Below are 25,891 nucleotides of genomic sequence, written 5' to 3'. Positions count from 1 at the left end.
CCTGCCGCCAGATAAGAAACTGAGCGCAGTCCATACCCAATATGTACAGTAGGTAATGCTAAGGCAGCTGTATCCTGGCCACGATTACAAGCATTTGTGTGCAGGCCAACTGAGCGCAGGAGAAACAGTGACTGAAGGAGGGGGTAGCAATTGATGAAAAGCAGCGATAGACCAAAACGTATAGTTTTTAATTAAAGCTTTTCTGTGGAACGCCGTCACAAAAAATGTAATAACTAAAACACACACTTATATACATGTAGCTTATATGGTTTCAGGTAGAAATACAGCAGCTAACAAGTACAAAAAGCGAAGTTTGCACCTTTGCAATGTGTGAATATAGTGTATGTGAGAAAGGTATTGGCGGATGAATGTGATACTGTGTGAATGAATACCTTTCTTTTTACCTTCGCCTTTCTCTTTGAATGAATACCTTTCTCACATACACTATATTCACACATTGCAAAGGTGAAAACTTCGCTTTTTGTACTTCTTAGCTGCTGGATTTCTACCTGGAACCATATAAACGACATGTATATAAGTTTATGTTTTAGTTATTACATTTTCATGTGACGGCGTTCCACTGATCACAGTCACAACAAAACGTTATGCAACTTGACTTTCTTCATTTTGCAGTTCTAATGAGTGCACAATTTATCTTATTTATTGCCATTTTACGACTATTATTATTATTACCTGGTTTTCAGGGAAAGAGACAAACGGGAAAAGTCTGAAGAAAAAATTGACTGTCACCACCAGGACTTGAACCAGGAACCTTCGCTTGAAGCCAGCGATGCTCTAACCACTGAGCTATGGTGTAGTCGTCATCCCAGCAGAGGCCGTTCAACATTTTCTTCAGACTTCATAACTCACACTTCCTGTGAATCCACAGAGGCGGGTGGGACGCAGCCCTTCCTGTAACCCACACACTTCACGTACAAACTAGCACGCGGGGAGCCCCAAGTCATAAAATATTAACTGGTTTTGAGGAAAAGAGACAAACGGGAAAGGTCTGAAAAAAAATTGACTGTCACCACTAGACACCGGCGGATTATGCTCGCGAAATCATGGAATTATGCTTTCATGCATTCTCGCATTATGCTCGCGAAATCCTCATGTTATGCTTTGGCACGCAGGGATACATACTCGCTTTGTTGTACTTATGGAGCCTCAAAGTTCGGAAAATTGTGCCTTTTCGTACTTGCAAGTGGCCATTAGTACAACAAAATAGTGAAAATACATGAATATCCCCATACAGGTCCTCCCTCATTATAACGAGTCCGGTTAGTACATAAACTCCGTTAGTAAATAGAAATCTGAAATCCCCTGGCGAAACGTGGTCTATACAACTGTTTACAGGTCCGGTTACAACATAATCCGTTAGTACATAAAATCCGTTATAACGACCCTTTGCCCAGATCCTGGAGTGCCAAACCCTCAGTATAAGATAATATTGACCATGCAGGACCAAGGCCAAAACATGAAGGATAAAGCAGAACGAGGAAGCGTATGATGTCTATGTATTCGTGAATATGGACGATCCTTTGCATCCAAGGAAGAGTTATGTTGGAGATTTTCAATTATCTTATAACGAGTTGAAGCATCGATAATTTATGTTGTATCGAGGGTAGCCCCGGTAAGTACGAAGTAGTGCCTATTTCACCTTAAGCTGCAAGTCCTACTACAAGATAAGTCTCGTTATAAGATAACTTTTTCGATGGCCCAGAGATTATCTACTAACGAGGGAGGACCTGTACCAAGATGACCGTGCATGCTAGAGATCAACATGGAAAGAGAAAACATGACTCCTTCTATTCATTAGTTGATTTCTTTTGTAAAAAGATTTTTTCATTGCCAAATTAGTTTGAGTTACCTTTTAAAATTATCATGTTCAACTGTCTCCGTAATTGTCAGACTCGTCCAACCGATGTCACCCTCTTCCTGCGAAAAATCAGCTCATCTCTCCCCGAGCTCCACCTCTCCTTCCACCATGACCGAACATCAACTAAACCTCATTTTTTTTAATTTATACGAGAACAATAACCATAGCTTGCACAGTCGATGGTCTCGATCCGGCGCGTTTCTCTGCACACCTTTTCGGAAAAGTTTCGAAGTAGTTCGTAAAAATGAAAAAAGTCGCGATTTCTTGCAAAACAACGGAAAGTTGCGTAAAAAGTGGCCAGCATCTTTGGAAAAGGGCTCCGAACCCTTTACCACGCGGACCACCAGCACTGATCAGTTGCATTGTAGTTATGCTCCTACCTCCTAAAGGTTGCTAAATTATGCTCCAAATTTTCAACCTCCAAATTATGCCAATAATTATGCCGGCATAATCCACCGGTGCCTAGTCACCACCAGAACTCGAACCAGGGACCTTCGCTTGAAGCCAGCGATGCTCTAACCACTGAGCTATGGTGTAGTCGTCATCCCAGCAGAGGCCGTTCAGCATTTTCTTCAGACTTCGTAACTCACACTTCCTGTGAATCCACACAGGCAGGTGGGACGCAGCCCTCACTATAACCCACACACTTCACGTACAAACTAGCACGCGGGGAGCCCCAAGTCATAAAATATTAACTGGTTTTGAGGGAAAGAGACAAACGGGAAAAGTCTGAAGAAAAAATTGACTGTCACCACCAGTACTCGAACCAGAGACCTTCGCTTGACGCCAGCGATGCTCTAACCACTGAGCTATGGTGTAGTCGTCATCCCAGCAGAGGCCGTTCAACATTTTCTTCAGACTTCGTAACTCACACTTCCTGTGAATCCACACAGGCGGGTAGGACGCAGCCCTCACTGTAACCCACACACTTCACGTACAAACTAGCACGCGGGGAGCCCCAAGTCATTAAATACTAACTGGTTTTGAGAGAAAGAGACAAACGGGGAAAGTCTGAAGATACAATTGACTGTCACCACCAGGACTCGAACCAGGGACCTTCGCTTGAAGCCAGCGATGCTCTAACCACTGAGCTATGGTGTATTCGTCATCCCAGCAGAGGCCGTTAAACATTTTCTTCAGACTTCGTAACTCACACTTCCTGTGAATCCACACAGGCGGGTGGGACGCAGCCCTCACTGTAACCCACACACTTCACGTACAAACTAGCACGCGGGGAGCCCCAAGTCATAAAATATTAACTGGTTTCGAGGGAAAGAGACAAACGGGGAAAGTCTGAAGATACAATTGACTGTCACCACCAGAACTCGAACCAGGGACCTTCGCTTGAAGCCAGCGATGCTCTAACCACTGAGCTATGGTGTAGTCGCCATCCCAGCAGAGGCCGTTCAACATTTTCTTCAGACTTCGTAACTCACACTTCCTGTGAATCCTCAGAGGCGGGTGGGACGCAGCCCTCACTGTAACCCACACACTTCACGTACAAACTAGCACGCGGGGAGCCCCAAGTCATTAAATATTAACTGGTTTTGAAGGAAAGAGACAAACGGGAAAAGTTTGAAGAAAAAATTTGTCTGTCACCACCAGGACTCGAACCAGGGACCTTCGCTTGAAGCCAGCGATGCTCTAACCACTGAGCTATGGTGTAGTCGTCATTCCAGCAGAGGCCGTTCAACATTTCCTTCAGACTTCGTAACTCACACTTCCTGTGAATCCACAGAGGCGGGTGGGACGCAGCCCTCACTGTAACCCACACACTTCACGTACAAACTAGCACGCGGTGAGCTCCAAGTCATAAAATATTAACTGGTTTTGAGGGAAAGAGACAAACGGGAAAAGTCAGAAGAAACAAATGACTGTCACCACCAGGACTCGAACCAGGGACCTTTGCTTGAAGCCAGCGATGCTCTAACAACTGAGCTATGGTGAAGTCGTCATCCCAGCAGAGGCCGTTCAACATTTTCTTCAGACTTCGTAACGCACACTTCCTGTGAATCCACACAGGCGGGTGAGACGCAACCCTCACTATAACCCACACACTTCACGTACAAACTAGCACGCGAGGAGCCCCAAGTCATAAAATAATAACTGGTTTTGAGGGAAAGAGACAAACGGGAAAAGTCTGAAGAAAAAATTGACTGTCACCACCAGGACTCGAACCAGGGACCTTCGCTTGAAGCCAGCGATGCTCTAACCACTGAGCTATGGTGTAGTCGTCATCCCAGCAGAGGCCGTTCAACATTTACTTCAGACTTCGTAACTCACACTTCCTGTGAATCCACACAGGCGGGTTGGACGCAGCCCTCACTGTAACCCACACACTTTATGTACAAACTAGCACGCGGAGAGCCCCAAGTCATAAAATATTAACTGGTTTTGAGGGAAAGAGACAAACGGGAAAAGTCTGGAGAAAAAATTGACTGTCACCACCAGGACCCGAACCAGGGATCTTCGCTTGAAGCCAGCGATGCTCTAACCACTGAGCTATGGTGTAGTCGTCATCCCAGCAGAGGCCGTTCAACATTTTCTTCAGACTTCGTAACTCACACTTCCTGTGAATCCACACAGGCGGGTGGGACGCAGCCCTCACTGTAACCCACACACTTCACGTACAAACTAGCACGCGGGGAGCCCCGGCCCCCAAGTCATAAAATATGAACTGGTATTATTATTGTTATTATTTTTATTCGAAACTAGGATGTGGAGCCATAAATAAATGTAGAAAGGAAATGGACATATGGATACGAGTTAAAAGTAACTCTCCATCACAGTAACTGGATACTATATACAGTTAGTGCCACAGTTAGCGCTCCGTTAGCGCTACGGAGATGTGTTGAAGCTAGGTGTCAGGACGTCGAATGTCTCAGTACTCTGTCAGTTTTGTGCCTAGTTATTGCACTTTCTTACTGTATATAATATCCAGTTATAGTGATGGAGAGTTACTCTAAACTCGTATCCATATGTACTTTTCCTTTCTACATTATTAGGAGTATAATAGATGCAGACATGGCCAGACAACAACGAGTTCAAGCAATTTTAAAGGATTTTTATGTTGTTCAAAATCGATTTTCGTGTTCCGCTCATCAGTGAATAGTATTTAAACTGAAGGTACTGTGTACAAAAAAATTATTTTATAACAGCATAATTAAAAGTGTGAACAAAAAGGAAGAGCTGCAGCATTACATATTAGGTGTCTAACATAGTGCTAACTAGGGCTGAAACGATCATTCAATAACTCCTAACGATCGACCAATATCATTAACGATCGATATAATTATTATTATTATTATTCTCGTATCCGTCCCGAATGGGACTCACGACGGCAGAATTAACCGTGAGCATGTGTGTGTGAGAGTGGGAGAACGAAATGAAAAAGAAAAGAAGTCTTGTAATAAGGTCAAATTTAAGAAGAGCAGTACTAGACTAAAATTTAATGGCTGAGCAGATGTTACTCCATTGTTTTCTGTCGCGGGCATAGGTGCGGAGATCACGAAGGCAGCTGGGCTTAAAAATGCAGATAGGTGTGAGGCGGACGTCTCGCTGGAGACTTGTGGTGAGGCAAGAGCGGGGTGCACCTATTCGAAAGGGCTGACTGGTAGCATATGTACAGAAAGCAGTGAGAGCAACATTCGCAGGGATGTCACTTGGCTAGCGTAATATATGTCCTAATAGCTTCCACCTGTCCCGCTTGGCCATTTCAGATACAGAGCACTGGCCAGTAACAGCATATAAATCTGCATTCGAGATGATCGATATAATGGTTTTATCGATCCTTGTCGGCTCTAGCCGTGTACTTCGAACACCAGTCTATGAAGAAATTCCACGATACCTTTTGCTACGGTACAAATTTGTGGCTCCGCACTGTTGACATCTGGCTGGTTTATCAGCATGAACTAGAAAATTTCATGTTGCTTCTAGAGCGAAGAATCTTGTCATCACTCGCTGGCAACTGCTCTTATCTCCGACCTCTCCCACAAATGAACCGAAAAGACAAAGTCTCCTCTCCCGATCTCTTTCAAAGCCACAAATCAATTTCACCGCGCTTAGAATGTCGCGAATGCGATCGGATTTATTCGTAGTCACGAGCACAATGCATGTATATCCAAGAATTCACAGCTACGTAGGTCTACGTATACATGTATCCTTGTTCAGTGCATGATCTGTACGTTCAATCACTCGCATCCCTTTGTGACACCCTTTTTCTCATCTTGCACTCGTTTGTATATCTAAGGTTCAATTCTGGGCACCCTTTTTCTCACCTTGCACTTCGTTGCATTTCTAATGTTTCCGTTCCGGGCACCCTTTGATTCAGTTTGAACCCATGCACCTTGGCTTGCACACGCACCGACATCCAACACGGACTGTGTGTACGACTATCGGCATCTTTGATGGCCTTCACTATCCATTTTCATGCTCACAGTTGGACTCGTTGCACCGTGCGTATCTTTATGTGTCACCTTTTCAGCTACATGCACGTGGAGCTGTTTTAGTTCCACAACTTGGTGCTCTTCTTGCTTCTCTTTGATTCTTCGCTACTCCTTGGGAGCTAATTTCGATGCGTTTGTATATTTATCGCTTGTATATTTCTGCTGACGCTGTACGCAAGACACTTTCACGGCACACTACTGCTACAGGCATACACTCCGACTCACCTATATTATCGCTCTCCCCTTGTAAATATTCAGGTCAGTCTTGATTCACAAGAAAATTGGGCACTAAGGAAAATATGGTCTGCTTCGAGTGGTTTATGTAAAGGGTATGTCCATGGTTCGCGACATTTTGGTGCCGAAACCCGGGAGAGTCGAGCGGCGACTCTCCTAGTACAGGAATTTGAACGACCGACGAACCATGGAAAACCAAGCGGCGGTGAGGGGCAAGCGCCAAAAGGCTGCTCGTCACCACAAGACAATCAAAGATATGGAAACGACAACGGGTAGTTTCCTCTCGGCAATCTCAACGGACATTGAATCGGATCCAGCAGCAGTCAGAGAGCTATGTCAACACAATTTCCAATTGGACTCGCATCTCGAGGCACTCGAAATATCGCTGGAAAAGTATACTGATTTAATTAACAGGTACGAAATAAAAGGGTCTGACGACCAGGAATTCAAGGAAAATCAAACGGAATGGATCGAACAAATGGATGAATTTATACGTGTAACTAACATTAATTTGGTGTCACTAAAATTCTTACAAATGGAATGTCAAAAAAAGGATCCGCAACCTGCAGCCACGGCAATGGCGGCAGGAACTACAGCAACTATAATGGATGACGACAAACTCGACAGACTGCTGTCGGAAATGGTATCAATGAATCAAAGCAATCAGAGCATCATGACAAATTTGACGAATTCTCAGAGTAATGCTAGCAATAAAACTGGTAACACGGTCAAATTGCCTAAACTGGAATTGTTCACTTTTGATGGTGATGTAATGAAATTTAAGGAATTTCAAGATATGTTTACTGCCACTGTTCACGCAAATAAATCTTTGTCTGATGTGGAGAAGCTATCTTACCTGAAAACACACGTAAAAGGCACAGGGAATGTGTCATCCCCAATTCAAACAACAATGGGAGTGGCAATCTCAGATCACAAGAAAACGGTTTTACAAACTGCAGCTACAGAAGTATCAAATGAAAGTGGGACCAAGGAATGCCATGCTCGGATTTTATTCGACACCGGAGCAACTAGATCCTTTATCACTGAATCCCTATGCCACAAACTGCAATGTAACAAGATTGGAGAGGACACAATCTCAGTGTCAAGCTTTGGTAACGAAAAACGGAAAATCGAAACCATGCCAAGAGTCAATTTACGAATTGCACAACCAGACAAATCGTGCACGGAGGTCTGCGTAAATGTCACGTCCATCATGTGTCACCCAATTCAACGGTTCCCGCTTCCTAACGATGTGAAGCTGCATGACATGCCTCTTGCGGAACCACCTGTACAGCAACCAGAGAAATGTGTTGTGGACATACTGATTGGTTTAGATTACTATCATGAATTCATAACCGAAGGTAGCACCACATTGCAGAATGGCACACACATGGTAAAATCAACGTTTGGGTATTTACCATCTGGCAACCCATCTGGCAACATGGAATCAGAGGAAATAGTGAGTGATGCTGTACTCACGACGTGGCCAACGGCGAGCGCGGATACCTTCGAATTTGACATGGAAAAATTCTGGAAACTCGAACACGTTGGAATTGAAGAAGAATGTGAAATTAACATGGAAAATCCGACCGCAGACAATTTTGAAAATACTATCAGATTTGTCAATGGGAGATACTTTGTATCGTGGCCGTGGAAAGAGGACGCTACGGATCTACCGGAGAATTACGAGCTAGCCTACGGTCGGCTGAAATCCCTCTTAAATCGGGTTAAGAAAACGCCAGAAGTATTAAAGCAGTATGACGACATCATACAAGAACAAATGGAGAAGGGAATGGTTGAGAGAGTCACAGAAACCAGTGAGCAGGCAAAACCACACCACTACATTCCACACCATTGTATCATTAAACCGGGAAGCAACACAACAAAGATCAGAATCGTGTACGACGCTTCAGCAAAGACAAAATCGAACAACAAGAGCCTAAATGACTGTTTAGAGCGTGGTCCACTGCTGTTACCGGACCTATGCGGGATGCTGGTACGCTTCCGCATGGAACCAATCGCAATAACAAGTGATGTAGAGAAGGCGTTCTTGCAAGTTGGATTGAACATGACAGATCGAGATGTAACGCGCTTCCTATGGGTCAAGAACATCGAATTGCCACCTACACCAGACAATGTGGAGGTGCTGAGATTCGCGAGAGTCCCTTTTGGGGTAATTTCGAGTCCATACTTGCTCTCCGCAACAATTGAACATCACCTAGCCAAACAAGGTACTGAGGTTGCTGACAGTATTCTGAGAAATACCTATGTGGACAATGTACTCGGTGGCGTAGATTCTGTCGACAATGCCATTACTTACTATCAGGAGGCAAAGGAAATGTTCAACAGCGCATCGATGAACCTGCGCGAATGGGCAAGCAACAGTGATGACTTCCTGCAAGCACTTCCTGACGAAGACAAAACAAAATCGGAAAATGTGAAGGTGTTGGGAATGGAATGGAACACGGTAACAGACACAATCAACGTCCCGTCGAACAACGCCGACACAAAGTCAGTTAAAACCAAGAGGCAATTGCTGAGTGTCATTGCGTCATTTTACGACCCAATGGGATATTTCTCACCTGTCGTACTCAAAGCCAAATCTCTTCTGCAACGTGTATGGAAATTAGACATCAGCTGGGATGATGACCTCCCAGAGGAAATAACCAGTCAATGGGTCAAGATTGCGGCAGAGATGACGGAAGCTTCAGCCACAGAAATTCCAAGAGGTGCCATGTCTTGGACACCCAACAGCCAATACGAATTACACGTGTTCTGTGATGCCTCGAAGGAGGGTTATGGCACCGTTGCATACTTACGTGAAATTGGTGGCTCGGTCAACGTAATCTTCTCGAAAACACGGGTGGCCCCAGTCAAGGAATTATCCATTCCAAGACTAGAGCTTCTTGCGGTACTGTTGGGTTCTCGTGTAGCCACATTCCTGGAAAAGGAACTTCCCGTGAAACTAGAAAATACGTACTTATGGTCAGATTCAAAATGCGTACTTGGCTGGCTTAACAATTCAAATGGAAAATTACCCAAGTTTGTGGCAAGGCGAGTACAGGAAATTCGTTCCCACAAATTAAAGTTTCTGTACGTCGGATCATCACAAAACCCAGCAGACTTGGCGTCAAGAGGAGCTGGTGTTGATGATCTGAACCGTGGTGCCTGGTGGAATGGTCCCAGCTGGCTAGCTGGCGAAACAGAGTGGCCGGCAAGCCACGAACCAATAGAGGCTACTCCTGTCACCGCTAATTTCGTGCAGGGGGAGGGTCCTGACGGATCACCAGCAGGCATTGACCCGGAACGTTTCACTTCTTTCGGGAAACTAGTCAGAGTCACAGCGTATGTACAGAAATTTATTGATAAAATCCACAAAAAATCGGTTGGTACCACCATCTCACGTGACGAATACCAACGAGCGGAATCGAAATGGATACAATTTACACAACAACAACACTACAATGATGAATTTGAAGCACTCAAGAAGCAGAAATCTACGGATTTGATCAACAAACTCGGTCTGTTTGTTGACGAAATGGGACTCCTCAGATGTAAAGGACGAATGGAAAATGCTATTGATAGTCAATCGAAATGCCCTATCTTACTTCCTGGCAAAGATCAATTGGCGGAACTAATTATCATGAACTACCACAAAATGTTACTTCATTCCGGAACAAACCACACACTTAACGAATCACGGAAAAGATTCTGGATCACTCGTGGACGAGAAACGGTAAAAACAGTACTAAAGAAATGTTTGACATGTAAGCGGCACGAGGGTGGCCCGTTTCGAATGCCTAAACTCGCTCCTTTGCCCAAGGAAAGATTAATGGAGTCGCTACCGTTTGAGTTCACGGGTGTAGATTACTTTGGACCGTTGAATTACAAATCTAACGAAGGCACGATGAAATGCTGGGTGGTACTGTTCACATGTTTTACAACGCGAGCAGTTCATTTAGAACTAGTAACGGATATGTCAACTGATGCATTCTTAATGTCCTTCAGAAGATTCATAGCACGGAGAGGAGTACCTGTGAAGATTGTCTCTGACAATGCCCAGCAATTCAAATTGGCAGACCAAACACTGAATAAGCTCTGGGACTCTGTGCAGACGGATCAGAATGTTCAAAACTATCTCTCGAGTAATGGAATTGAATGGAAATTCATCACACAACTTTCTCCGTGGATGGGCGGTTTGTACGAACGAATGGTGCAGGTCACCAAACGATGCTTACGGAAATGTATTGGTCGCAAATTGCTTTCACTCATGGACCTCATTACTCTACTAGCTGAAGTAGAAGGAGTCATTAATTCTCGACCTCTGACGTATGCTAGCGAGGAACTGAATGGTCTTGTAATCACCCCTGCTAGACTTCTAAACGTGAATGCCTGTCTCGGGATACCGCAAACCACCATCGATGTCACTGACCCCGATTTTGCAATATCGGTCAGCTCAGCAGAGTTTATGCTGCAGAAACTCGGTCAGCAAACAAATCAATTGGACATGTTTTGGAAACAATGGCGGGAAGAATACCTGACGTCGCTACGTGAGCGTGGAGACTCTGGTCTCAAACAGCAACGTACACTATCAAAGGAATCCCCATCCGTTGGCAGTATAGTACTGATAAAGGAACAGCTGCAACCAAGAAGTACTTGGCCACTCGGCAAGATCACGGAATTACACTTTAATCAGGATAAACAACCTACCTCAGCTACTGTTAGATTAACAGCTGGAAAGAGCATTGTCCGCCCGCTGTGTCTGTTGTTCCCAATTGAGTGTACAACACTAGAAACACCGGCAGAGCAGCCAGCAGAGCCAACGGCAGCATCGAATACATCAGTACCAGCCAGTGATCGACCGGTAAGGGCAGCGGCTGTGAGATCACGGCAAACCCTGCAGACCATGATCAACACTAATTCAGTCTGATACAAATAACTGTTTCCACTCAATTTTTCTCTTTCAACACTTCATTTCACAGTTGTAATTGTTCACTCACGCGTATGCTATTTCATAACTATGGTAGTAACTTTCAGCGGGCGGGAGTGTCGCGAATGCGATTGGATTTATTCGTAGTCACGAGCACAATGCATGTATATCCAAGAATTCACAGCTACGTAGGTCTACGTATACATGTATCCTTGTTCAGTGCATGATCTGTACGTTCAATCACTCGCATCCCTTTGTGACACCCTTTTTCTCATCTTGCACTCGTTTGTATATCTAAGGTTCAATTCTGGGCACCCTTTTTCTCACCTTGCACTTCGTTGCATTTCTAATGTTTCCGTTCCGGGCACCCTTTGATTCAGTTTGAACCCATGCACCTTGGCTTGCACACGCACCGACATCCAACACGGACTGTGTGTACGACTATCGGCATCTTTGATGGCCTTCACTATCCATTTTCATGCTCACAGTTGGACTCGTTGCACCGTGCGTATCTTTATGTGTCACCTTTTCAGCTACATGCACGTGGAGCTGTTTTAGTTCCACAACTTGGTGCTCTTCTTGCTTCTCTTTGATTCTTCGCTACTCCTTGGGAGCTAATTTCGATGCGTTTGTATATTTATCGCTTGTATATTTCTGCTGACGCTGTACGCAAGACACTTTCACGGCACACTACTGCTACAGGCATACACTCCGACTCACCTATATTATCGCTCTCCCCTTGTAAATATTCAGGTCAGTCTTGATTCACAAGAAAATTGGGCACTAAGGAAAATATGGTCTGCTTCGAGTGGTTTATGTAAAGGGTATGTCCATGGTTCGCGACATTTTGGTGCCGAAACCCGGGAGAGTCGAGCGGCGACTCTCCTAGTACAGGAATTTGAACGACCGACGAACCATGGAAAACCAAGCGGCGGTGAGGGGCAAGCGCCAAAAGGCTGCTCGTCACCACAAGACAATCAAAGATATGGAAACGACAACGGGTAGTTTCCTCTCGGCAATCTCAACGGACATTGAATCGGATCCAGCAGCAGTCAGAGAGCTATGTCAACACAATTTCCAATTGGACTCGCATCTCGAGGCACTCGAAATATCGCTGGAAAAGTATACTGATTTAATTAACAGGTACGAAATAAAAGGGTCTGACGACCAGGAATTCAAGGAAAATCAAACGGAATGGATCGAACAAATGGATGAATTTATACGTGTAACTAACATTAATTTGGTGTCACTAAAATTCTTACAAATGGAATGTCAAAAAAAGGATCCGCAACCTGCAGCCACGGCAATGGCGGCAGGAACTACAGCAACTATAATGGATGACGACAAACTCGACAGACTGCTGTCGGAAATGGTATCAATGAATCAAAGCAATCAGAGCATCATGACAAATTTGACGAATTCTCAGAGTAATGCTAGCAATAAAACTGGTAACACGGTCAAATTGCCTAAACTGGAATTGTTCACTTTTGATGGTGATGTAATGAAATTTAAGGAATTTCAAGATATGTTTACTGCCACTGTTCACGCAAATAAATCTTTGTCTGATGTGGAGAAGCTATCTTACCTGAAAACACACGTAAAAGGCACAGGGAATGTGTCATCCCCAATTCAAACAACAATGGGAGTGGCAATCTCAGATCACAAGAAAACGGTTTTACAAACTGCAGCTACAGAAGTATCAAATGAAAGTGGGACCAAGGAATGCCATGCTCGGATTTTATTCGACACCGGAGCAACTAGATCCTTTATCACTGAATCCCTATGCCACAAACTGCAATGTAACAAGATTGGAGAGGACACAATCTCAGTGTCAAGCTTTGGTAACGAAAAACGGAAAATCGAAACCATGCCAAGAGTCAATTTACGAATTGCACAACCAGACAAATCGTGCACGGAGGTCTGCGTAAATGTCACGTCCATCATGTGTCACCCAATTCAACGGTTCCCGCTTCCTAACGATGTGAAGCTGCATGACATGCCTCTTGCGGAACCACCTGTACAGCAACCAGAGAAATGTGTTGTGGACATACTGATTGGTTTAGATTACTATCATGAATTCATAACCGAAGGTAGCACCACATTGCAGAATGGCACACACATGGTAAAATCAACGTTTGGGTATTTACCATCTGGCAACCCATCTGGCAACATGGAATCAGAGGAAATAGTGAGTGATGCTGTACTCACGACGTGGCCAACGGCGAGCGCGGATACCTTCGAATTTGACATGGAAAAATTCTGGAAACTCGAACACGTTGGAATTGAAGAAGAATGTGAAATTAACATGGAAAATCCGACCGCAGACAATTTTGAAAATACTATCAGATTTGTCAATGGGAGATACTTTGTATCGTGGCCGTGGAAAGAGGACGCTACGGATCTACCGGAGAATTACGAGCTAGCCTACGGTCGGCTGAAATCCCTCTTAAATCGGGTTAAGAAAACGCCAGAAGTATTAAAGCAGTATGACGACATCATACAAGAACAAATGGAGAAGGGAATGGTTGAGAGAGTCACAGAAACCAGTGAGCAGGCAAAACCACACCACTACATTCCACACCATTGTATCATTAAACCGGGAAGCAACACAACAAAGATCAGAATCGTGTACGACGCTTCAGCAAAGACAAAATCGAACAACAAGAGCCTAAATGACTGTTTAGAGCGTGGTCCACTGCTGTTACCGGACCTATGCGGGATGCTGGTACGCTTCCGCATGGAACCAATCGCAATAACAAGTGATGTAGAGAAGGCGTTCTTGCAAGTTGGATTGAACATGACAGATCGAGATGTAACGCGCTTCCTATGGGTCAAGAACATCGAATTGCCACCTACACCAGACAATGTGGAGGTGCTGAGATTCGCGAGAGTCCCTTTTGGGGTAATTTCGAGTCCATACTTGCTCTCCGCAACAATTGAACATCACCTAGCCAAACAAGGTACTGAGGTTGCTGACAGTATTCTGAGAAATACCTATGTGGACAATGTACTCGGTGGCGTAGATTCTGTCGACAATGCCATTACTTACTATCAGGAGGCAAAGGAAATGTTCAACAGCGCATCGATGAACCTGCGCGAATGGGCAAGCAACAGTGATGACTTCCTGCAAGCACTTCCTGACGAAGACAAAACAAAATCGGAAAATGTGAAGGTGTTGGGAATGGAATGGAACACGGTAACAGACACAATCAACGTCCCGTCGAACAACGCCGACACAAAGTCAGTTAAAACCAAGAGGCAATTGCTGAGTGTCATTGCGTCATTTTACGACCCAATGGGATATTTCTCACCTGTCGTACTCAAAGCCAAATCTCTTCTGCAACGTGTATGGAAATTAGACATCAGCTGGGATGATGACCTCCCAGAGGAAATAACCAGTCAATGGGTCAAGATTGCGGCAGAGATGACGGAAGCTTCAGCCACAGAAATTCCAAGAGGTGCCATGTCTTGGACACCCAACAGCCAATACGAATTACACGTGTTCTGTGATGCCTCGAAGGAGGGTTATGGCACCGTTGCATACTTACGTGAAATTGGTGGCTCGGTCAACGTAATCTTCTCGAAAACACGGGTGGCCCCAGTCAAGGAATTATCCATTCCAAGACTAGAGCTTCTTGCGGTACTGTTGGGTTCTCGTGTAGCCACATTCCTGGAAAAGGAACTTCCCGTGAAACTAGAAAATACGTACTTATGGTCAGATTCAAAATGCGTACTTGGCTGGCTTAACAATTCAAATGGAAAATTACCCAAGTTTGTGGCAAGGCGAGTACAGGAAATTCGTTCCCACAAATTAAAGTTTCTGTACGTCGGATCATCACAAAACCCAGCAGACTTGGCGTCAAGAGGAGCTGGTGTTGATGATCTGAACCGTGGTGCCTGGTGGAATGGTCCCAGCTGGCTAGCTGGCGAAACAGAGTGGCCGGCAAGCCACGAACCAATAGAGGCTACTCCTGTCACCGCTAATTTCGTGCAGGGGGAGGGTCCTGACGGATCACCAGCAGGCATTGACCCGGAACGTTTCACTTCTTTCGGGAAACTAGTCAGAGTCACAGCGTATGTACAGAAATTTATTGATAAAATCCACAAAAAATCGGTTGGTACCACCATCTCACGTGACGAATACCAACGAGCGGAATCGAAATGGATACAATTTACACAACAACAACACTACAATGATGAATTTGAAGCACTCAAGAAGCAGAAATCTACGGATTTGATCAACAAACTCGGTCTGTTTGTTGACGAAATGGGACTCCTCAGATGTAAAGGACGAATGGAAAATGCTATTGATAGTCAATCGAAATGCCCTATCTTACTTCCTGGCAAAGATCAATTGGCGGAACTAATTATCATGAACTACCACAAAATGTTACTTCATTCCGGAACAAACCACACACTTAACGAATCACGGAAAAGATTCTGGATCACTCGTGGACGAGAAACGGTAAAAACAGTACTAAAGAAATGTTTGACATGTAAGCGGCACGAGGGTGGCCCGTTTCGAATGCCTAAACTCGCTCCTTTGCCCAAGGAAAGATTAATGGAGTCGCTACCGTTTGAGTTCACGGGTGTAGATTACTTTGGACCGTTGAATTACAAATCTAACGAAGGCACGATGAAATGCTGGGTGGTACTGTTCACATGTTTTACAACGCGAGCAGTTCATTTAGAACTAGTAACGGATATGTCAACTGATGCATTCTTAATGTCCTTCAGAAGATTCATAGCACGGAGAGGAGTACCTGTGAAGATTGTCTCTGACAATGCCCAGCAATTCAAATTGGCAGACCAAACACTGAATAAGCTCTGGGACTCTGTGCAGACGGATCAGAATGTTCAAAACTATCTCTCGAGTAATGGAATTGAATGGAAATTCATCACACAACTTTCTCCGTGGATGGGCGGTTTGTACGAACGAATGGTGCAGGTCACCAAACGATGCTTACGGAAATGTATTGGTCGCAAATTGCTTTCACTCATGGACCTCATTACTCTACTAGCTGAAGTAGAAGGAGTCATTAATTCTCGACCTCTGACGTATGCTAGCGAGGAACTGAATGGTCTTGTAATCACCCCTGCTAGACTTCTAAACGTGAATGCCTGTCTCGGGATACCGCAAACCACCATCGATGTCACTGACCCCGATTTTGCAATATCGGTCAGCTCAGCAGAGTTTATGCTGCAGAAACTCGGTCAGCAAACAAATCAATTGGACATGTTTTGGAAACAATGGCGGGAAGAATACCTGACGTCGCTACGTGAGCGTGGAGACTCTGGTCTCAAACAGCAACGTACACTATCAAAGGAATCCCCATCCGTTGGCAGTATAGTACTGATAAAGGAACAGCTGCAACCAAGAAGTACTTGGCCACTCGGCAAGATCACGGAATTACACTTTAATCAGGATAAACAACCTACCTCAGCTACTGTTAGATTAACAGCTGGAAAGAGCATTGTCCGCCCGCTGTGTCTGTTGTTCCCAATTGAGTGTACAACACTAGAAACACCGGCAGAGCAGCCAGCAGAGCCAACGGCAGCATCGAATACATCAGTACCAGCCAGTGATCGACCGGTAAGGGCAGCGGCTGTGAGATCACGGCAAACCCTGCAGACCATGATCAACACTAATTCAGTCTGATACAAATAACTGTTTCCACTCAATTTTTCTCTTTCAACACTTCATTTCACAGTTGTAATTGTTCACTCACGCGTATGCTATTTCATAACTATGGTAGTAACTTTCAGCGGGCGGGAGTGTCGCGAATGCGATCGGATTTATTCGTAGTCACGAGCACAATGCATGTATATCCAAGAATTCACAGCTACGTAGGTCTACGTATACATGTATCCTTGTTCAGTGCATGATCTGTACGTTCAATCACTCGCATCCCTTTGTGACACCCTTTTTCTCATCTTGCACTCGTTTGTATATCTAAGGTTCAATTCTGGGCACCCTTTTTCTCACCTTGCACTTCGTTGCATTTCTAATGTTTCCGTTCCGGGCACCCTTTGATTCAGTTTGAACCCATGCACCTTGGCTTGCACACGCACCGACATCCAACACGGACTGTGTGTACGACTATCGGCATCTTTGATGGCCTTCACTATCCATTTTCATGCTCACAGTTGGACTCGTTGCACCGTGCGTATCTTTATGTGTCACCTTTTCAGCTACATGCACGTGGAGCTGTTTTAGTTCCACAACTTGGTGCTCTTCTTGCTTCTCTTTGATTCTTCGCTACTCCTTGGGAGCTAATTTCGATGCGTTTGTATATTTATCGCTTGTATATTTCTGCTGACGCTGTACGCAAGACACTTTCACGGCACACTACTGCTACAGGCATACACTCCGACTCACCTATATTATCGCTCTCCCCTTGTAAATATTCAGGTCAGTCTTGATTCACAAGAAAATTGGGCACTAAGGAAAATATGGTCTGCTTCGAGTGGTTTATGTAAAGGGTATGTCCATGGTTCGCGACATAGAAGTACATGATTGTACTCGTATTCACTATCGGATGGAGTACAATGGCTAGAATACTGTCACTGATGTGCATGCATAAAAATCGTTAGCACTCGTTTTGAACACTAACAATTATCGATTGCACTCTTAACGATCGATATGCAAGTTATCGGTATAATTGTTTCAGCCCTAGTGCTAACATATAGAATATTATAACTGAGTGCAGGCACAAAGCATGAGGTGATACAGTGCAACATGACACAACATTTACATCTGATAACCAGCTACGAAAACAACTTTAGCGCGACTACATGCTTCTTTTGTTTACAAAGAACAGGATTATGCCCACGAATACATACAGCTTCCAGAACCTTCAACTGCTCAACATAACTTGCACGGCACAAAACAGAAAAGTGAGAATCATCGTACACACTAAGACAATCTGGACGTGATAACAAGTGACAAAATAAAGCTGACTTTTTGCTCACGTCGCTCTCTTCAGTCTCATCCCGCTCCTTTCCTTCAACCTCCTCCGCCTTATCCTCGTCCTCCGTCTCATCTTCATCATCATCGTCCTCATCACCATCACCACCAGTGTTGTGTCATGTTGCACTGTATCACCTAATGCTTTGTGCCTGCACTCAGTTATATATGTCAGCACTATGTTTGACACCTATTATGAAATGCTGTAGCACTTCCTTTTGCGTTCACACTTTTAATTATGCTGTTATAAAATGTTCTATTTTTGTACACAGTACCCTCAGTTCCGATACTATTCACAGATGAGCGGAACACGAAAATCGATTTTGAATAACATAAAAATCCTTAAACATTCCATGAACTCGTTGTTGTCTGGCCATGTCTGCATCTATTATACTCCTTATTGCACTAATAAAATTGCTTTCTCCACGCCGACTCTTTAAATACATTATTATTAATAATATTATCTCAAGTTGTGTGGAATGTTGCTTTGCGACCATGAATCGTGGTTTGCCTGTGTTAGGCCTGGGCGGATAATGCTTGTTATTTTGCGGGATAATACTAATGGCAATGCCAGAAAAACTGAATCAAAATGCTACTTATAATGCTGCTGTTCCCATGTAATGCCAGCATTTCACCAGTAGTAAGTATGGAAAAATGGCTTGGTTTGGGCAGTATTGCTGTTCGTTTTGCTACTCTTTCTTTTTCCCTCCCCTTCTTTCTATTTATCGCCGTGGTTGGCAATCACCCACTCTCGTAATATTGGCCGGTGTTTCCGCCGAGTCTTGAGATGTTGCAATAAATATTAATAATAATAATATTGTGCACGTTTCATAGTTCTACGAAGACGGCATGGAAAATGCCAGAAAATCATGATCATAAAGCTAATTTTATGCTGCTATTGCTCCATACAATCCCTTGCAGCTAGCTGTCCAGCGGGGAATGTCTCAAGTGGAGGCCTCTCGATTTGCTCGCTCATTCGCCTGGCATTCAGTAGCACTTCATCGCCAAGGACTTTAATTCAAAACAGGTTTCACGCTGCGCTTCAAGCCTTTTTCCTCGTGAACTTGCTGCAAACGTATGAGCTCTGCTGCGCGTGTTCCCTTTGTGTGAGGCCCAGAAACAGCTAGTATTTCCTTACTTCGATTCGCTGGATCGATGTCGTCCAAGTTCTCCTCGCTATCGCCATCACGACTGTAACTGGAGACGATTTCTTCACCATTTTCCGCAAGCACCGGCTAGCGCAGAAATTTCGCCATCCCTGAGTGTAGGCCCTGAGATGGAACCGGTTCGATCAGCTCAAAAAACCCTTCGTTGTTAACAGTAGAGCCTAGAGGAGTAGCAGGGAATATTCTCCCTGGGAGCCTTTTGACTTCCCTGACTGCTGAAACCCTTCCTGCCATGACCGCTACTTCTTCAAACAAGCCAGATTCTCTTTGGTTCCACTTCTCAGTGTTCGAGCGTCCACGCGACACAACCTTTTTAGTATTTACAAAACATAATTTTCTCCAAAAAATGATTTTCACCCTACAGTGCCTAAGCCTCGTTTTCGCATAAGTTGGGCCATTTGAGTATAATAATGACGGTTTTGTGGAAATGTAGTGTTATAATGCTAGCATAATGCTCGTTGCAAATCGCACACTATAATGCTACTTATAATGCTAGCATTATCCGCACAGGCCTAGACCGTATTGTCCAATGGTCTTGCCAGTATCGTCATCGACATGCACGAATATACGCCAACGTCCTTCACAGCTGAGACTTTCAGCTTGTGCTTATCTTGGTTGCGCTCACCTTCCCCTCCTTATGTTATTTCTATAACTTAGAACCTTCCACGTTGGAAGGCTGTTGAAGTGCGTCTCAAAGATGTGCTAGAGCTGTTAGCCAGTTAATCGCAGAACGTCAGTACCGTCGGTCAGTGTCGTGCAATGTTATCGCATGAGCTGATTGTTTAGTAACTGGTGGAGTTAGTGGACAGTATAGCGTATTTTGTAGTTCCTTGGTCTTTCTCTTTTGTATAAATTATTATTATTATTATTATTTTTGAAAGGATTGGAATTAATCACTTTTATCTCCCTTCTGGTAGGGTCCAGAAACTGACCGTGGTTGGTCCCCCGGGGAGGGAGAAAGACCCATGTGCCATCAGTATGTGTGGCACGTGTTGTGAGCTGCCTTTGGAGTGAAAAACTTCTCTGCGCCTTCTAGGTTCAGCCTGGTCCCATAGCTCAGTGGTTATTATTATTATTTGACACAATCTCATAGCATGTGACAAGCATAGCTAATGCAGGGACAGAATCCCCTGAGACAAGGGCGTTGAGCCAGCCACGGCAATAGTAAACTAAGTTAGAGCATTGCCCATGACTGACTGTATTCTGCACTGCCTATGCCTCGATGGTTGTCTTCAACTGAGCAGTCATGTCGCAGTCAGCCGCTCCGAATTTCTTCTTTGCCATGCCAAAACCTCCATCTACGGAGCACCTCGTGTGCCCAACAATCATGAACGACAGGTGGATATCCTTCGCCAGTCCTGCCATCACCCGCCAACAACAATATGCCATCACTGTTTTATTTTTGTTCTGCCCACTTCAATTATCACAGTGGTCATGGAGAACAGAAGTATAGGAGTGCTTAGTTAATTGCGCAACATGGAAACCACGCAGTTAAGCCCATGACACTTCCCATTGTATGCACCAATGGCTTGACCTTCGTCGTAGATGTGATGAACCTGTTCCGGGATGGCTTCCTTGATTATACCAAAATCATTCACGCGAAATAGCACTTTAAAATACACCGGCCCTGGTTGACGACTGTGATAAGGTATGCCAAAGTTCTCCAAATAGTCAAAGGTGACATGCATGAGAGCAGCTGGGTCCTCCTTAGCACGTTTAATGCGATCATTGTAGAATTCTCATTCAGTTATAGCAAGGTTAATGTGTGCCGCCCACTCTTCATATAGGACTTTCTTGTCCTTCTCCGAAGTCAATATTTGCAGGCGGTTCCTAAACTGCTCGCATCTAGCGCAAACATCTTGGCGTGGGTCCATGAATTTTACTTGTATGTGTTCAGATTTCCAAATCCGTTTGAATGTACTCAGGCTGACGAGTCGCTGGGTTTCCACGTGTGCTTTGCAGTAGTGATTGTAGACACTGACATACATTTCAGAGGCTGGCAAGTATGTGGGTGCATCATTGGCTCTTCCACGTGGTGCTGCTGGCATGGGTAGACCATAAACGCTAGCATAGTTTTTGATAAACTTTGAAACTCCATGCCGAACTTCAGCGTTGTGAGCGTTGCCTGGGGTAGAACCTGTGCGTGCAAGAGGCTCAGGAGAACAGACGTTATTAGTACACAGATCCTGTAGTCTGCGCAGGTACCACAGGCCAATGTTGAACGAGTACATGAGCACTTCGCGACACACTATCCGACCAAACAAATTGTAGCGACAATTCACTCGCTGCCTTGGATTACTAATCACCGTTCCGCCGTGCGATGCGTCATCTGTGCAGATACCAGCGGATAACACCCACAGAACGAATGAATCTTTCTCCTTTTTTTTCATAGCCAGCGCTTGTCGGCGGATGGTCAAAATTTCCGGAGCGAAGACAGCAGTGAAGTGGTTTGCGGCGTTGCACTTGCAACATCTTTCAATTCTAGCGATGACACTTGTGATCGTCACCTCCGCTTCCGACACTTCTCCAGACGACTCGTGAGAACTAAGTGACACGTGAACGTCCAGTTCTTTGCCTAATTCACTCCCCGTGTGTCAGACAGACAAGGCTTCTTCGCTACTGGGGACGACGGCGGAGATTCAGCCTCGCTGTGTACATCATCCTCAGATCCAAAAAATGTTTCATCGTCGCTCTGCAGACCGGCCGCCACGGCCTCGCTGACACCTGACCAAACTCTGGCCATGCACAGCGATCGTCTGGCCTTGCGCGCTGCTCTCGCGTCGCTTCTAGACATGGACATGACACTTTGCTCGCCAGCTACTTGGACTAGACCGCCAAACAAGTGTTTGAACGAAGCTCGACAAGAATAGAATGATGATCGCCACCGATTGATGAATGAAGCGCAGCGGGAACGCGCTGGACTAAAACATTTTTTTTCATTCCATCATTTCTCAATATTTTTACGAAACCCCAGACATGTTTTAGCTGATCGTGGCCCATATAGTGACATCTTGTGCACCACCACATTATCACAAGTATTTCAATCCGTGTCCAGCAGTCTCTAGCCACGGTCCCTGTGTTTTCAAGCATGTAGGAAAAGGAATACTCTGCTTGCAAAAAAGTACAAGTTGATCATAGAGCTGTTGCCCCAAATCGTAAGTTGAAAGCGTATTTATCTGTAGATATTGGAAAATTCAATGTACTGTGTTTTCTCGCCTGCAGCAGTCATTCCAACCTCATCGTTATACAGACTTGGCACCGTGATCGGCGCTGGTATTGGCGGGATGGTGTTTGGGATATTGGCAACGACGTTGGTGGCCGTAATGGTGTATCGGAAAATGCAAGGAAAACCGGTGCAGACTGAAGTTCCGAATCAGACACAAAATGCAGCATACGAAGATGCTAATATTGCTGAGAGTTCCCTTATAAAAAGTGATGCTTACGGCGTTGTAGAATCCTCCCCACAACCACAGTATGAATTTATCTGCCCACAGTAACTGATTATGCACTTTTCATTCGGCTCTGCAATTCGGGTTGCTTTCCCTCTTTCTCTTATTCGTTTAAGGTTCTCTCGGAATACATTCTTCCATTTTTACCCTGGTGTATTTTATTTAGGCTAGATTTTCAAAAAAAGCGTTTAGCATTTTCTCACCCCGCAGCATTCAGTGCCATCTTATATTATCGTATCTTCGCAGAAACTTTCTGTTCCTTCGGTGAGTTTCTTTTCTGGAAATATTCCCTTGTTCATGCCAAAATTGGTTCACATATCTTTCAATTTCAACCTTCTTTCGTTCTAGTTAAACAATGAAATTCAAATGTATGATTTCTAGTAACATTATCCTTATCGGAACCCAAAGCTCCTACATAGCGAACCTCATTACCATGCTACAACTAATATCCTCTTCGTGAAAGAAGTCTTGTATTGGTCATGTCATTAACAATGCTAGCTATTTGTCTAGGGCAATACTGGGTAAATGAACAGGTGCTGTTCTCACTCATGTTATTCTGTGTTGTTCCTCTGTCTACAAAATTCTCCGTTTAACCGAATACAAACTCCTCGCCTCGTGCCTATACTAAAGTAAGGGTTAGGGTTAGGGTTAGGGTTAGGGTTAGGGTTAGGGTTAGGGTTAGGGTTAGGGTTTAGAAATGTGCACAAGGCATAGTCGCAGTAGGGCAGCATGGCAGTTTGTCGAACTATTTAGAGTGCGTGGAGTAGGTCCATGTCCCGACCGGTTTCGCTGTCTGTAGCTCATCAGGGGACGCTTTAAAGAAAAGCCGTGGACTAAAAATTAGTAAAATGTGAGTAGGGATATATAGTGGGTTTTTAGGTTGGTTTTGGTTCGGCAGAGGTGTAGAATATAGTGCGGATCTTGTGCTAGCGAAAGAATGCGTGAGTATATGGACTTATGCCGAAGCCGCCAATGTAGAAGTATGAAAAATTAGTCGCTAGGCTTACCGAAGATGCCTCTTATGAGATGAATAGCCGAGATATAACACTAATGGCCGAAACCGAAAAATGTATATCAACTTAGAGACCTACGACAGTGGCGGGGGGCACGGGAGACGCCACCGCGCAAAGAATCTAAGTAAATAGTACGACCACCGCGAGGGTGGCATGCCCCGGCGATAAGGGTTAGGGTTTAGAAATATGCACAAGGCATAGTCGCAGTAGGGCAGCATGGCAGTTTGTCGAACTATTTAGAGTGCGTGGAGTAGGTCCATGTCCCGACCGGTTTCGCTGTCTGTAGCTCATCAGGGGACGCTTTAAAGAAAAGCCGTGGACTAAAAATGAGTAAAATGTGAGTAGGGATATATAGTGGGTTTTTAGGTTGGTTTTGGTTCGGCAGAGGTGTAGAATATAGTACGGATCTTGTGCTAGCGAAAGAATGCGTGAGTATATGGACTTATGCCGAAGCCGCCAATGTAGAAGTATGAAAAATTAGTCGCTAGGCTTACCGAAGATGCCTCTTATGAGATGAATAGCCGAGATATAACACTACTGGCCGAAACCGAAAAATGTTTATCAACTTAGAGACCTACGACAGTGGCGGGGGGCACGGGAGACGCCACCGCGCAAAGAATCTAAGTAAATAGTACGACCACCGCGAGGGTTGCATGCCCCCGCGATAAGGGTTAGGGTTTAGAAATATGCACAGGGCATAGTCGCAGTAGGGCAGCATGGCAGTTTGTCGAACTATTTAGAGTGCGTGGAGTAGGTCCATGTCCCGACCGGTTTCGCTGTCTGTAGCTCATCAGGGGACGCTTTAAAGAAAAGCCGGGGACTTAAAATTAGTAAAATGTGAGTAGGGATATATAGTGGGTTTTTAGGTTGGTTTTGGTTCGGCAGAGGTGTAGAATATAGTACGGATCTTGTGCTAGCGAAAGAATGCGTGAGTATATGGACTTATGCCGAAGCCGCCAATGTAGAAGTATGAAAAATTAGTCGCTAGGCTTACCGAAGATGCCTCTTATGAGATGAATAGCCGAGATATAACACTAATGGCCGAAACCGAAAAATGTATATCAACTTAGAGACCTACGACAGTGGCGGGGGGCACGGGAGACGCCACCCCGCAAAGAATCTAAGTAAATAGTACGACCACCGCGAGGGTTGCATGCCCCGGCGATAAGGGTTAGGGTTTAGAAATATGCACAAGGCATAGTCGCAGTAGGGCAGCATGGCAGTTTGTCGAACTATTTAGAGTGCGTGGAGTAGGTCCATGTCCCGACCGGTTTCGCTGTCTGTAGCTCATCAGGGGACGCTTTAAAGAAAAGCCGTGGACTGAAAATTAGTAAAATGTGAGTAGGAATATATAGTGGGTTTTTAGGTTGGTTTTGGTTCGGCAGAGGTGTAGAATATAGTACGGATCTTGTGCTAGCGAAAGAATGCGTGAGTATATGGACTTATGCCGAAGCCGCCAATGTAGAAGTATGAAAAATTAGTCGCTAGGCTTACCGAAGATGCCTCTTATGAGATGAGTAGCCGAGATATAACACTAATGACCGAAACCGAAAAATGTATATCAACTTAGAGACCTACGACAGTGGCGGGGGGGCACGGGAGACGCCACCGCGCAAAGAATCTAAGTAAATAGTACGACCACCGCGAGGGTTGCATGCCCCGGCGATAAGGGTTAGGGTTTAGAAATATGCACAAGGCATAGTCGCAGTAGGGCAGCATGACAGTTTGTCAAACTATTGAGAGTGCGTTGAGTAGGTCCATGTCCCGACCGGTTTCGCTGTCTGTAGCTCATCAGGGGACGCTTTAAA

General features: G+C 44.8%; 1 long non-coding RNA gene across 1 annotated transcript in view; it reads left to right on the top strand.

Annotated features, from left to right (window-relative positions):
- LOC135824904 (uncharacterized) overlaps nucleotides 1-23,653 on the top strand; it is a 101,221-nt gene extending 77,568 nt beyond the window's left edge. Inside the window, exon 3 of the long non-coding RNA XR_010554967.1 lies at nucleotides 22,844-23,653. This is a non-coding gene — a long non-coding RNA (uncharacterized LOC135824904). The remainder of the gene's footprint in view (nucleotides 1-22,843) is intronic.
- The last annotated feature ends 2,238 nt before the right edge of the window (nucleotides 23,654-25,891 follow it).

This window comes from Sycon ciliatum, chromosome 9 (genome assembly GCF_964019385.1).
Source record: "Sycon ciliatum chromosome 9, ocSycCili1.1, whole genome shotgun sequence".
NCBI classification, from domain to species: domain Eukaryota; kingdom Metazoa; phylum Porifera; class Calcarea; order Leucosolenida; family Sycettidae; genus Sycon; species Sycon ciliatum.
This window is presented reverse-complemented; position numbering and strand designations above follow the sequence as displayed.